The 12,621-nt window shown below is 41.5% G+C and overlaps 1 protein-coding gene across 1 annotated transcript in view; it reads left to right on the top strand.

Moving 5' to 3' along the window:
• The window catches only part of TASP1 (taspase 1), a 122,395-nt gene that overhangs the window by 108,479 nt on the left and 1,295 nt on the right, over positions 1-12,621 (top strand). The window lies entirely within an intron of this gene.

Below are 12,621 nucleotides of genomic sequence, written 5' to 3'. Positions count from 1 at the left end.
GGGGTTTAGGGGGCCCTGTTCTAGAGATAGGTGCGAGTACCAGAGGTGGGACCCACATCTATCTGACATTTATGACGTATCCTGTGGATATGTCATAAATGTCTCTGATGGGAAAACCCCTTTAAGGTTGCGACGTCCCTTTTTTAAAGTGAATGTTTTGTTTTTTCAATTTTAACAGGTCCAAATTCTGTGCGGATCAGTTTCTTAAAATATCTTTACAGCAGCTGGAGCTCTGTTTCTCTGTTACATCGCACTAAATACTCTGCATGGCCATTTAGTTAAATGATAACATGTTGCCACCATTAGGGAGAACCTTAGGAGATTGCCTGGTGGCAGAATTCAACCACTGTAAAGATATATTAAGAAATTAATACGCACAGAATTTGGACCTAAAAACGACATGTTAAAGTGTTGAGATTCACTTTGTGTATCGATTTTTATATAGTTGTAAGAATTTAAAAAAGAAAAACGTAAAAGTCCTGAATGTATGCTCTAAAATTTCTTCAACGATGGAACTTAACTAACATTTCAGGGGACTTTTCAAAATAATCTGTCATATGTGTGTACATGGGGAATAACTATTGCTGTCTATTATGACTTGCATTTTTCATCAGTTTTCCGCTCTGTAGGCTCTTTCTCTAGTTCTCCGTTTTCTTTGCGCTAGTGAGTGGAGCCGAGCGGCTATCATGTCTTCTATACACTGTACGTATAGAAGAGGAAAATCTTGCTCTCCTATCTTTTTCGCATAAATAGAAGCTGTAGCAACATGGAGAGCATTAGGGTATGTGCACACGTAGTGACCAAAACCGACTGAAAATACAGAGCTGTTTTCAAGGGAAAACAGCCCCTGTTTTTCAGACGTTTTTTGAGCAACTCACATTTTTCGCGGCGTTTTTCGCAGCGTTTTTTACGTCCGTTTTTGGAGCTGTTTTCATTGGAGTCTATGAGAAAACAGCTCCAAAAACATCCAAAGAAGTGTCCTGCACTTCTTTTTACGAGGCGTAATTCTACGCGTCGTAATTGCCGTACGACGCGTAAAATTACGCGTCGTGGGAACAATACAGCGTTATACCCATAGAAAGTAATGGGCAGATGTTTGACAACGTATTTGAGATGTATTTTCAGACGTAAAACGAGGCAAAAAACGCCTCGTATACGTCTGAAAATATGTCGTGTGAACCCAGCCTTATACAGCAGTACAGACCAGTGCAGCTGAGAATCCAACACTGGGGTGACTTAGAAATCTTACCAGCACGTCTGTCTTTCTCACTATGCTCCTGCTTCCAGCCCTGCTGATCTCCCCCCTCTCCATAGACTTGTATGCACATAGACTCTCTCTCTCTCTCTCTCTCTGCTCCCTCCTACTGCTTCCCCCTCCATAGACTTGGGTGGCGAGTCAGCGAAGAGACACCCCCTGCATTTTGCGGCCTTTCAATTCTGCTTTGTAGCTAGGGATGGATTTTGGCTGACAACGCGGGGTGGACAGCAGATTGCAGGAAGGGGAGACACCTAGTGTCAGTATCTTCACAGCGTTTTCATAGATAAAACAACTAAAATGCAACAGTAAGTAAGTTACAAAGTTGATCTATATCAGGTATACTATTAGATTAGCATACGTTGTTTGAAAAGCTAGTATCCATTTAAATGAGTAGATGATTATAGTGGACAGTTATGATGACCATAAATTAGTCATGTTCGTTTTATGTGTTTCACATGGTAATTACATTAATCAAAGCCAGGAGTCTTATATACGCATGTTTTTCGTATGTGCAACATGTGTGTAATTCTGCCGATTTATAAGTAGTTTATCCAGCAAATTGACAGTAGGGCATGCACATGCTTATTATGTCACTGCTGATGGCAGACTATGGGTTCGAGAGTAGAAGAACATTGCAGTTGATTTTGGCTAAATGAAATGCTTGCTTCACATCCAAATCATTTCATATCTTTTTGATGGTGAAAAGGGATTAGGAACAGATGCTGTAGGTGATGAATTTCACACTTTACACTATTACAGATAGTTGGCTTCTAGATCTAATTTATCCAGAATTACTATTGTATATGTGTTGTTTTTATTTTTTCAAAGTAAAATAAGGTTTCTTTTTTTCAAGTAGTAACACTTGAGGCTTTAATTTAATTATTTTTTGGTAAATGTTAATTCTTCTTGATATTCTTTAGAAATGTTGAGGGTAATGCAAATCATGTTCATATTCAATGGGGATTAAAACTTCTACAGCACGCAGTTATAACCACAGAAGTGGTGTGTGGTGCCTTCCTGCCTTTCACTCCTGTACAGTTTGGAGGTGTCGGGGAACAAAGCGTACAACTGACCCGCTGAGGGAATCGCATTACTCACTTATAATACCATTTTTCCTTCTGTAAAAGATTTGATTTTGCATTTTAAAATGTGTTAGACTATGTTCTAATCTCATTTTAGATTTTTCTTTCCTCATTTCTTCTTGGCTATTATACTGTGACGATAGAAGGACAGAAATAACTGAATAACCTAAGCATTTTTCTTTACTTAAGAGACCATAGTGCTTTTATTTTGTATAATTCATGAAAAATCTATTTTTAAAATAGACATTTTTTATTTTCTCTTTTCATCCCTCATTTTCCTAGAGCCATAACCTATTTATTTTTCCATAGATATATCCGTATGAGGGATTATTTTTGCAGAATGAGTTGTATTTTTAATGGCACCATTTGATCTACCATACAATGCATTGTGAAACTTTTAACAATTATTTTGTGGGAGAAAAAAACACAGCAATTCCTCCGTTGTATTTAAAATTTTTGGGTTTTACGACATTCACTGCGGTTTTTAATACAAATATAGCGATACCAAATTTATCTGAATCTTTTTATGGTTTACTACTTATATATATATATTTTTTAAACAAATTATTTTTATTTGTATATTATTTCTGTGTCTCCATATTTGGAGACCCATATCTTTTTTTATTTCTTCATCAATGGAGCTGTGCGAGGGCTGGTTTTTATGCAGGCCAAACTATTTATTGGTACCATTTTGGGGTACATACGACTTTTTGGTCACTTTTTTTTCGGCGTTCGCAGTGCGGGATAAATAAAATTTTTGTATTTCAGATCGTTCCGGACGTGGCGATACCAATTATGTTTTGATTTTTTTGTTTACATTGTTTGACATAAACATGGGAAAAGTTTTGTTTTTTTTAACTTTTGCTGTTTATATTGTTGAAAACTTTATTTTTTCTTCGTCCTACTAGGGGACTTGAACATACAATCCTTTGATCACCTCTGGTGGGGCTTAATAGTAGTGCTAACATGGCAGACCTAGAGGCAACCCTAAGTGGCTAAACAGCTGAGATCTGTTATCTCTGATTCTGACCATTAGAGCTGGGTGTCGACTGTAATATACAGCCGACACATGCTGCGTATAGAGCGGGCTCCGCTCTTGACCCTCCCTATACTTCGCCATCTGACTTCAGGAAGGGGTTAAATACAGTTTCCTATTTTTATTTTTTTTAATCAGACATTTTATTTTTATTTTTTATGTTAGTAAGATATAATTATATAGAAAAAAATAAGTATGCAAACTAATACTGTGAGGTATATGATATTTTTTTGGGCATATGTTTGAGAAGTAAACTTTTTCTTGTTTTACTTGCTATATATAAGACTGCTATGCAATAAAAAAAAAGTCACTGTCAGATGTACATGCATCTGTATTGGATACGTGTTTTTTTTACAGTTGAGTTTATGGTTTTCCTTGGGAGAAAAAAAATAAAACTATATGCCCCAACTCTATTAAAACCGGGTGTGAAAGGGGCCTGATAGATGCAAAATATGCATTCGTTATATGTACAGTATAGTCTATTGAGATGCTACCAGAACAGTGGCTTGTCTGCTTATAGTGTGCTGTGTTCAGGGCCGGCCTAAGGGGTGTGCAAGCTGTGCCTTCGCCCAGGGCGCATCACTCCAGCAGGTGGGAGGGCGCGCCGCGCTGGCTCCCTTCCTCTGCTTGTTTCAGAAGCGCCCGGTCCCGGCGACTCAGCAGTCACCTTTCAGTCCGGGTGCTTCTTCACTCAGTGCCGTCGCTACCGCTGTAGCGGCTGCTAGCGGCGACACAGGGCATGAGGGCGGTGGTGCCGCTAGCTGCTACAGCGGTAGCGACGGCACTATAGCAGAGCAGGGAAGTATTTTCCTGCTCTGCTATCTACTAGCGCCACTGTAGCTCCCTGAAGGAGCGGAATCACTGTGTGGCCGAGGATTCCGCTCCTGGAGCGCTCCACTTGATGTCTCTGTCCATATATGTGCCGGGGGGCTGTGTGGCGCTCCCTGCCGGGGGGGCTGTGTGGCGCTCCCTGCCGGGGGGGCTGTGTGGAGCTCCCTGCCGGGGGCGCTGCGTGGCGCTCCCTGCCGGGGGGGCTGCGTGGCGCTCCCTGCCGGGGGGGCTGCGTGGCGACGCCTACAGGGTGGCTGCGTGGCGACGCCTACAGGGTGGCTGCGTGGCGACGCCTACAGGGGGAATCTGAGTGGCGGGTTGATGGTCTTCAAGTGGTTTCCGCCTCTGACCTCCAATTGAAAATAATAGGAGGCAGAAAATACCTGCAGCGCCCGTTTGGAGCTTTTTTGCCTGTCTTTTGCATTCGCTTCAACGGCTTAAGAAAAAACGCAAAAAAAAAAAAAAGGTCAAACAACTCTGTCAATAAAAGATCTGCTTCAAAATTCCTGAAGGAATTTTGAGGCAGATTTTTTTGTGCCTTACAAAAAACGTGTGTGAACATACCCTACGAGTGTAGTGCTTGTTTTTAGCCGTTTTCTGTCTTTCTCAAAACAATTTTTGGTAGGGGTGCCCTGTGGAAATTGTATTTTTCCAGTGCTGCCTCGAGTCCGAAAAGGTTGGGAAACTCTGTACTAGGCTACAGGATCACGCCGGCCTACACAACAATCCCGTCGTGGAGCAGCTCAGTTCGTCGTCGGAACGGGGCCAATTTTTGTTTTTGTTTGGGGGCACGGTCTACAAGGAGGTGGGGGACTGTATGGCACTGTCTACAAGGGGGAGGTGGAGGAGGGCTGTATGGCACGATCTACGAGGAGGAGGTGGGGGATTATGGCTCTGTCTACAGGGAGGCTGTATGGTGAAATCTACAGGGGGGCTCTATGCTGTGTGGGGGCCACTAAGCGGACATTATACTGTGTAGGGGTACTACAGGGGGCGTAATACTGTGGGCACAATTAGAGGACAAAATGCTGTGTCCTTGAAGGGGTTGTAATATATTATATTATTATTATACGGTACGGGGGCACTAAAGGGGCATTATAATTTTTTTATGGGGCATTTTTTTTTTTATGATGGGGTGGGGCACCGAAAGATAATTTCGCACAGGGTGCCATCTATCCTGGCTGTGTCCAATCCATTGTCTTTAACTGGTTCCCGACCGCTGGCTGTATATTTACGGCCTGCGGTCAGGGTCCTTAAAACCCAAGCCATAGAATTTTTACGGCTCGGGTTTTAACTTGCTGCCCGCGCGATCGGGCAGCTGAATGTCGGGTCTCCGGCTGTCAGTGACGAGAGGATAGAAGCAGCTTTCACTGCTTCTGTCTTCTCCGATGTGTTTTTACACAGCGCTCAATGAACGCTGTGTTTAGGAATAGAGACAGCAGCAGCGGCGCTGTCTCTATTCCTCCCGGTGATCATGTGACTGGTCACATGATCGCCGGGTCCCGTTAGTGACAGACTGCTGCTGGGTCTTACAAGACCCAGCACAGCCCTATTAGTGACAATCGTCACTATGAGAGGGCTGATTTCCCCTGTAACTGGGGCTGCTGTGCAGCTCCAGCTACAGGGGAAAAGATGGTGTAAAAGAAAGAAAAAATATATATAAAGTTCCCCAAAGGTCTTTTTTGACCTTTGGGGGACAGACCATAGTAATAAAAAAATAATAAAGTAAAGTGCAAAAAAAAATTAAATAATAAATACGCATAAAATACCCACCCCAAAAAAATACCGTTCCCCCCGCCAATCATTGTTGTAACGCTAGCGCTGACCCAATTACCCTAATATAGACATGTAATATATTAAAATTTACGGTAGACAATGACGATCACAAATAAAAGGTCTATTTTAGGTTAAAACTATGTTATTACCCCAAAAAAATAGCTGAAACGTAAAAAAGCTTATTTTTTTACTATTATTTTCAAACTTTATGAATAAAAATTCTAAAATCGCAAAAAAGGTGTGTATAAAAACGATAAAAAATGAAACCTGCATTGTCTACGGAAAAAACGTCGCAAAAATCACGTCGTTAGCCCAACAAATAAAAACGTTATAGCCATTTAACTAACACGTGCTAAAAATGGCTAAACGGTGTCTGGTCCTGAAGGCGCAAAATAGCCCGGTCCTGAACTGGTTAAAACTGTTGTATTATTAATACATGTAAAATTGCAAAAGTACAAATCGCTTTCCAGCTTTTATACTGTCCCAGTTTAATGACGTAGTCAAGTTAAAGGAGCACTCCAGTAAAAATTAATTCACTTTGTGTCGGGAGCAGTGCACGATCTTCAGGGTTTTTTGTGCCATGCACCACTCCCTCAGGCCCTGCACTAAGCGTAACACAGTGTATTCGTTTTTCCCGTGTTCCTTCAGTGTAAATACTCTGATTTATACTTCCCTTTTTAACCCAAGGAAAATACATGCATGTAAATTTCCTATTACCATTTTTCTTCATTGACAGATTTTATAGTGGCAGCAGATATTTCTGAAGATTCATGCCAGGGAGTCTCGGCTAAGCAATTTCTAATCATACATTCTTGGGATTGGCAGAACACCAAAGCCAGTATTATAAAACTGTAATCTTACATATTAAGGTTTCTTTAAATGGTAAATTAGAACCTTAATAATAATTTTAGTTATCTTCATAAAACATAAAAGGGCAGGTGGTAAACCACATACAATTAAAAGCCGTAATCCCATCTGCAGAGCACTTAGTGATACATACTTGTAATAGTGCAGCCTTGTTCCCTGTCATTGTATAGTCATGTCTCCAACTTGTGTGGTTTCTCTGAAAATCCTTAACAACCACATTTTCTTCATCTGTGGTCTAAAGCTGCAGAGATCTATAGTAACATTGAGCAGGCGACTGGGCTATATTTTACAACAGCTTGAATCCCCCTTTTTTTTTTTTTATAAGCTAAAATTTACCATTATAATTATTCATTAGAAACTCCTTCAGAATCCGTAACGGATAACTTTCTTATTTGGATAGTTTTTTTTAAAAGCATGACACATTCTGGCCATTGACTAGCAATAGACCGCACAGGGATGGCTCTCCATACTCCTTTAGAGAACTATAGGTTTCATTTAAGTGCCACCAATGCTTCCGCTCATAGTGCTGGCAAGATGGCCGCTATCCCTTTTTTCTTATACACCAGCTTTCTGGTCGATAAATATTGGTTTGGTTTTTTGCAGAACAGTTTGGTGGTGTAGTCTGTACCACCCTCTATAACGGAAATAAATCTTTGTCATCTGTACCACCACCTATAGCAAGAGTTTGGAGAACCCTGTGTAACAGCAGTTTGGGTGTGTAGTCTGTACTCCCTCTCCCCATAACAGTAGCCTGACTGTGTAGTCTAGCTGTGTACATAGTCTGTACCCCTCCGCATAATGGCAGTTTTGCTGGTGTATCGTTCGGATCACCCGCTATTACAACGGTTTGGCTGTGTATTCTGGACTGCACCGTAAATTTCCACAGTGGAAATTTAGTTATAACCAACTAAAAAAAAAAAAGACTTAAACCATAAATTTTATTTAGGCCCCTTGCACATCATGTATCTGCCCTACGTTAAGCGTTTAGGTTGGGAAAGCTTGTCCATAGGGCTCCATTGGCCCGACGGAGGCCTAAAGAGTGTCCTTTTAGACACCGTCGGGCTGGTAAAAACCCAGTATACTTTTTTTTTTCTTCTTTTTTTTGCTGGATGGAATATTGAAGTGGACTTGCTAAAAAAGTATATTGTGTTGTATTAGTCTTTTTTAACATGGGATTCTATGGGTGACATATGCCACTGTATGGCATAATCACAGGTATACATTTAACTTAAATGTCATGGATCTTTCAATATGTTTATGGATTACACTGCTGAACATCTGTCACAACCTACGTTTCATGTATATGTCGGGAGCTTTTCCTAGTGTATATGCCAAACTTAGGCTTAAAAACCTTAATGTGCAAGGGGCCTAAAAGCGATTTAAAGGTGGAGGCAGCCATTTGTACAGCTATATGTAATGTAAATGCAGATTGTCACTTCACATTAGGACCCTTTTACATAGGCCAATGATTGGGTGGATAAGTTTTTGTCAGCTTATCAAATCTTTTATGTGACTTAAAAAATGGTTGTTGGCAGCACATCTCCCCATGTAAAAAAGATATGCTGCAAACAAAATGCCAATTTATGGGGACGAATGATCGTATTAACAAACGTTCGTCCCCATTTATTCCAATCATTGCTCTGTTTAAATGTACATGATGTAACAATCCGCGCTCATTCACTGGGCAGCAAATCTGCCAGTACAAAGTCACTTACTCTGACACGCTATGTCCTCATGTAGACTACTGTAAAGGCCCTTTTACACCGGCCGGTGCAGCGAGCGCCAATCAACAAGGCATCGTTGATCGGTGCTCGTTTTCACCTGTCACATGGAGCTATGGATTGGGACGAGTGGACGTTACTCCGATACATTATCATCATGTCGGCAGCGCATCTCCCTGTTTACACAGGGAGATGCGCTGCCGACAATGATAATATTTCACTTTTTTAAAACGATACGACCAGCAGATGATCGAGCGTTTGCTCGATCATCTGCTGATCATTTCCCTGTTTACACTGGCCAATTATCGGCAACGAGCGTTCTGTGAATGCTCATCTGCTCGATAATCGTCCAGTGTAAAACCCCCTTAATTCACTTAGAATGCTAATCGTTTCAAATTACATGAGAACGCAAACTATCCCTTTACAAGAAGATAAGGCATATGAGATACAATATCTTGTTTATGTTACATTATCCATGGTCTGTGTTTGCTTATCATTCAGAGTAAGGATTCTTTTTAAAACGAGCGCCGATCAACAAGGCAGCCTGTTGATCGGAACTCGTTTCCTCCTTTCTTACGGAGCAATGATTTCTAATGTATAGGGACGAGTGATTGTTACTCCGATCGTTCGTCCCCATACATTTGAATCATGTCGGCAGCGGATCTCCCTTAACTGACAGGGAGATGTGCTGCCGACAACGATAATTTTTAATTCTGCATAAAAGAGCAGAGTAGCCAATGAGCATCAGCTGATCGTTGCCCCGATTACACAGGGCAATGATCGGGGGAGAGCGTTCATCGTTCATATGAACGCTCCTTTGCCCGCCCATTGGCCTTAAGGGCCCTTTTACACGGCCTGACATTTGCAGTGTAAACGAGTGCCGATTAATGAGACAGCACGTCGATTGGCGCTCATTTGCTCCTTTCCCAAGGTGCGATGTATGGAGACAATCGCTCATTACTACGATCGCTCGTCCTCATATATTTCTGTTTACTAAGGTGGATGTGCTGCCAACAACGATAAAATTTCTTGCAGCTTAAACAATACAATCAGCCAATGAACGAGCGATTGCCTTGTTTACACATGGCAATGATAAGGAACGAGCTTTCTGAGAGCGCTCGTTTGCTCGATAATTGGACTGTGTAAAAGGTGCTTCAGGCATTTCCTTTTATAGGTGAAATCCCAGTGCTTATGAAGATCGCAGTCTTCACAGTTGCATCCTTTGACATCTGGTCTACATTGTTATCATATTCTCCAGCCGGTAATCTTGATTCTGATGACAGAAGCAGCTGCTGCTCTCAGTCCTCTTCTGAAGAGATGTTTTTGACCTTTCTTAAAATGAGTTAATCTCCCTCTTTTAGTTCCGTCTCCCAAGCTTCTGTAGCTAGGAGCCATTTCTAGTGTGAAGCTTAGAATGCATATGTTCATCAGAAACATTCCTTGTGTCTTATAAAACACGAACATATCCAGCATTGTTCTTTTCAAGGTATTTTTTGTTCCTATGTTTAGCTTCCTTCCTGAATGGAGCTGTGTTGCAGTTCCCTGCACTGCTTTTGGACGGGAGCACCACTGTCCAGGGCAAAAGCTAAAGGGACCTCAGATCTTTTTATTCTGGAATCGACGGAGATCCCAGAGGTCGGACCCCCACCAATCATACTGTTAAGGCATATTCTAGCGGGATATACAATGGGAATACCAATGTAATGACCAAACACAATTTATTGATCTACTAAAAAGGACCCGTCAACATTCCTGATAGGTCTGTTTTAGTAAATACTTGTATTCTACATAAAATAAGAATTCTGGAGCACCTTTACTTAGAATTCTGCACTGTGCCATTCCTCTTTTATTCCTCCTTGAAATTTATGAATAAATTTACCATTCTCTATGTCAAAGTAGCGTGTCCCTACCCAGTCTGACCGTGTCCAATCAGTGCTTACAGTATCAGACTGTGTAGGGACACGCCACTTTGACATGGAGAATGTTAACATCCAGTTGTGCATTTATTCATAAATTTCTAGGAGGAATAACAGGAATGACACAGTGCAGCGTTTTAAATAAAGGTTCTCCAGAATAGTTATTTTATGGGGAATACAAATATTTACTAAAACAGAGATGGCTGGTCCTCTAGGTATGATGGTCAGTGGCGGAAATTTATTTATTGTTACATTTCTTAGGCTGTCTAGGTGTTTTCTTGATACTACAAAAAATAAGGTATTTTTTTTTTCTTTTCAGTCACCTTTTTTTTTTTCTAAAGATTGGCTCTGCTTACCTCAAGTGTATATTCTAAGGCCCCATGCACACAGCCATGCCTGTAATCATGGCCCGCGATTGTGGGCACGGCCGGCCGCCAACTGCCGCCCGCATTTTCGGGCTGTGCTCCCATACAAAGAATGGCCCGCAAAATGCAAACTAACGGACATGTTCCCTAATTTTCGGAAACTTTTCTACGGCACGGACAACCATCCGTAGCGATACGGAAAGGTGTCCGTGGCCAATAGAACTGAATTGGTCTGTAATTGCAGAACGTATTAAGGTCCACACTTACTGAGAATTTTTTATGGTCGTGTGCATGGGGCCTAAGAAAATCTCTCGCCGTATATTCCAAATGTAGAGCGCCAACGCATACATATGTGTGCCATATAGTGGCATAAGTCACCCATTAACTCCTAAGAAAATGTATATATAGCCTCAACGTATGCCAAAAGAACACACTTTTGTCCACTTTGAACCAGTAACGAATAAGGGCCTATTCACATCAGTGTCACCCTTCCGTTCATGGGTTTCGTTAGACCTTTCCATCGGAGGAACCCATGAACGGAATGGTAAACGGAAACCATAGTTTCCGTTTACATTACCATTGATTTCAATGGTAATGCTTCCGTTGCTAATTATTTCTGTTCAGTAAGTTTTCAGGGGTTTTTTCGGGGAAACAATAGCGCAGTCGACTACGACGGAAAGGTCTAATGGAACCCATGTACGGAAAGGTCCTAAATCAGAAGTGACAAAAGCACATAAAATAGTAACCCCCTTCACTGCCCTAGACCACCAGTAATGTGAACATTAAATCCCTTTACTGTCCTAGACTACCAGGGATTGGTATAGGTACGGTCATGTTTGAGACTGCTTTAAGATGGTTAAAAACAATTGAATTATATTTTCAGTAGCACAATTATGGATATTGTTTTCGATTAACGGTTTTCTAAACATTATTATGTTATGTTTGCCAGATGCTACGTTATTTTAACACATGCCTTGGTAAGGTTTGGTATGCAAGCTCTGAATTAAGTTGTGATGGACTTGGCAGAAAACAATTGAACTTTTCCTAGTGTTGAATGCAATCTCACGAACCCTCTCATAGCCATCCAGGCCGGATCTGTGGTGCTCTTATGGAGAGCTGCTATAGACCATGAAAAATCTTTGTCTGCGTAGAGCCACTATTTAGTTGGTGAAAAATGTTCATAGTTGACTACCTAGAGACCGCTAAAGCAGCTTGTAAAGATCCTCCAGAAGTGCAGATATTCCTTTTTTAGATCAGTATGACTTGGTCAGGAAGAGAATGTCCTTGACTCTAATAAAAGGGTTATTTCCATCACAGAGAATGATGGCATATCTCTAGGATATGCCATCACTATCTAATCAGACTGCCGGGACCCTGACCGTTCCTGAGATTGAATGGGTCACAACATAGCAGCCCCTTCAAAGCTCCCTGCACAGAGGCATTCCACGCCAACAGCAGTGCAGCCCCATTCACTTTATGGCGCTGTGCTGCAGTTCCCTGCACAGGAGGTGGCTGACAGCGCCTCTGTGCAGGGCAAAGCGGTGGAAGTGCCGCAGAGCTAAACCATTCTGCAGCCCCTTAATCCTCCGGATCCGTAGGGGTTACTTTCTGTGATGGGGTTAACACATTTAAACTGAATTTTCTGTTTTGGTTTGGTCTTTTGAAGCATCTTCTATATCTGGACTGTATCTCTACTTTCACTGCAGGTTATATATAGTACAAGGCTTGCTATTGTAAAAAAAAAATTTGATTTCCTAACGCTTACTTTA

This window comes from Rhinoderma darwinii, chromosome 4 (genome assembly GCF_050947455.1).
Source record: "Rhinoderma darwinii isolate aRhiDar2 chromosome 4, aRhiDar2.hap1, whole genome shotgun sequence".
NCBI lineage: Eukaryota > Metazoa > Chordata > Amphibia > Anura > Rhinodermatidae > Rhinoderma > Rhinoderma darwinii.
Note: the sequence above shows the minus strand (reverse complement) of the source record. Positions and strands in the feature narration are given on the sequence as shown.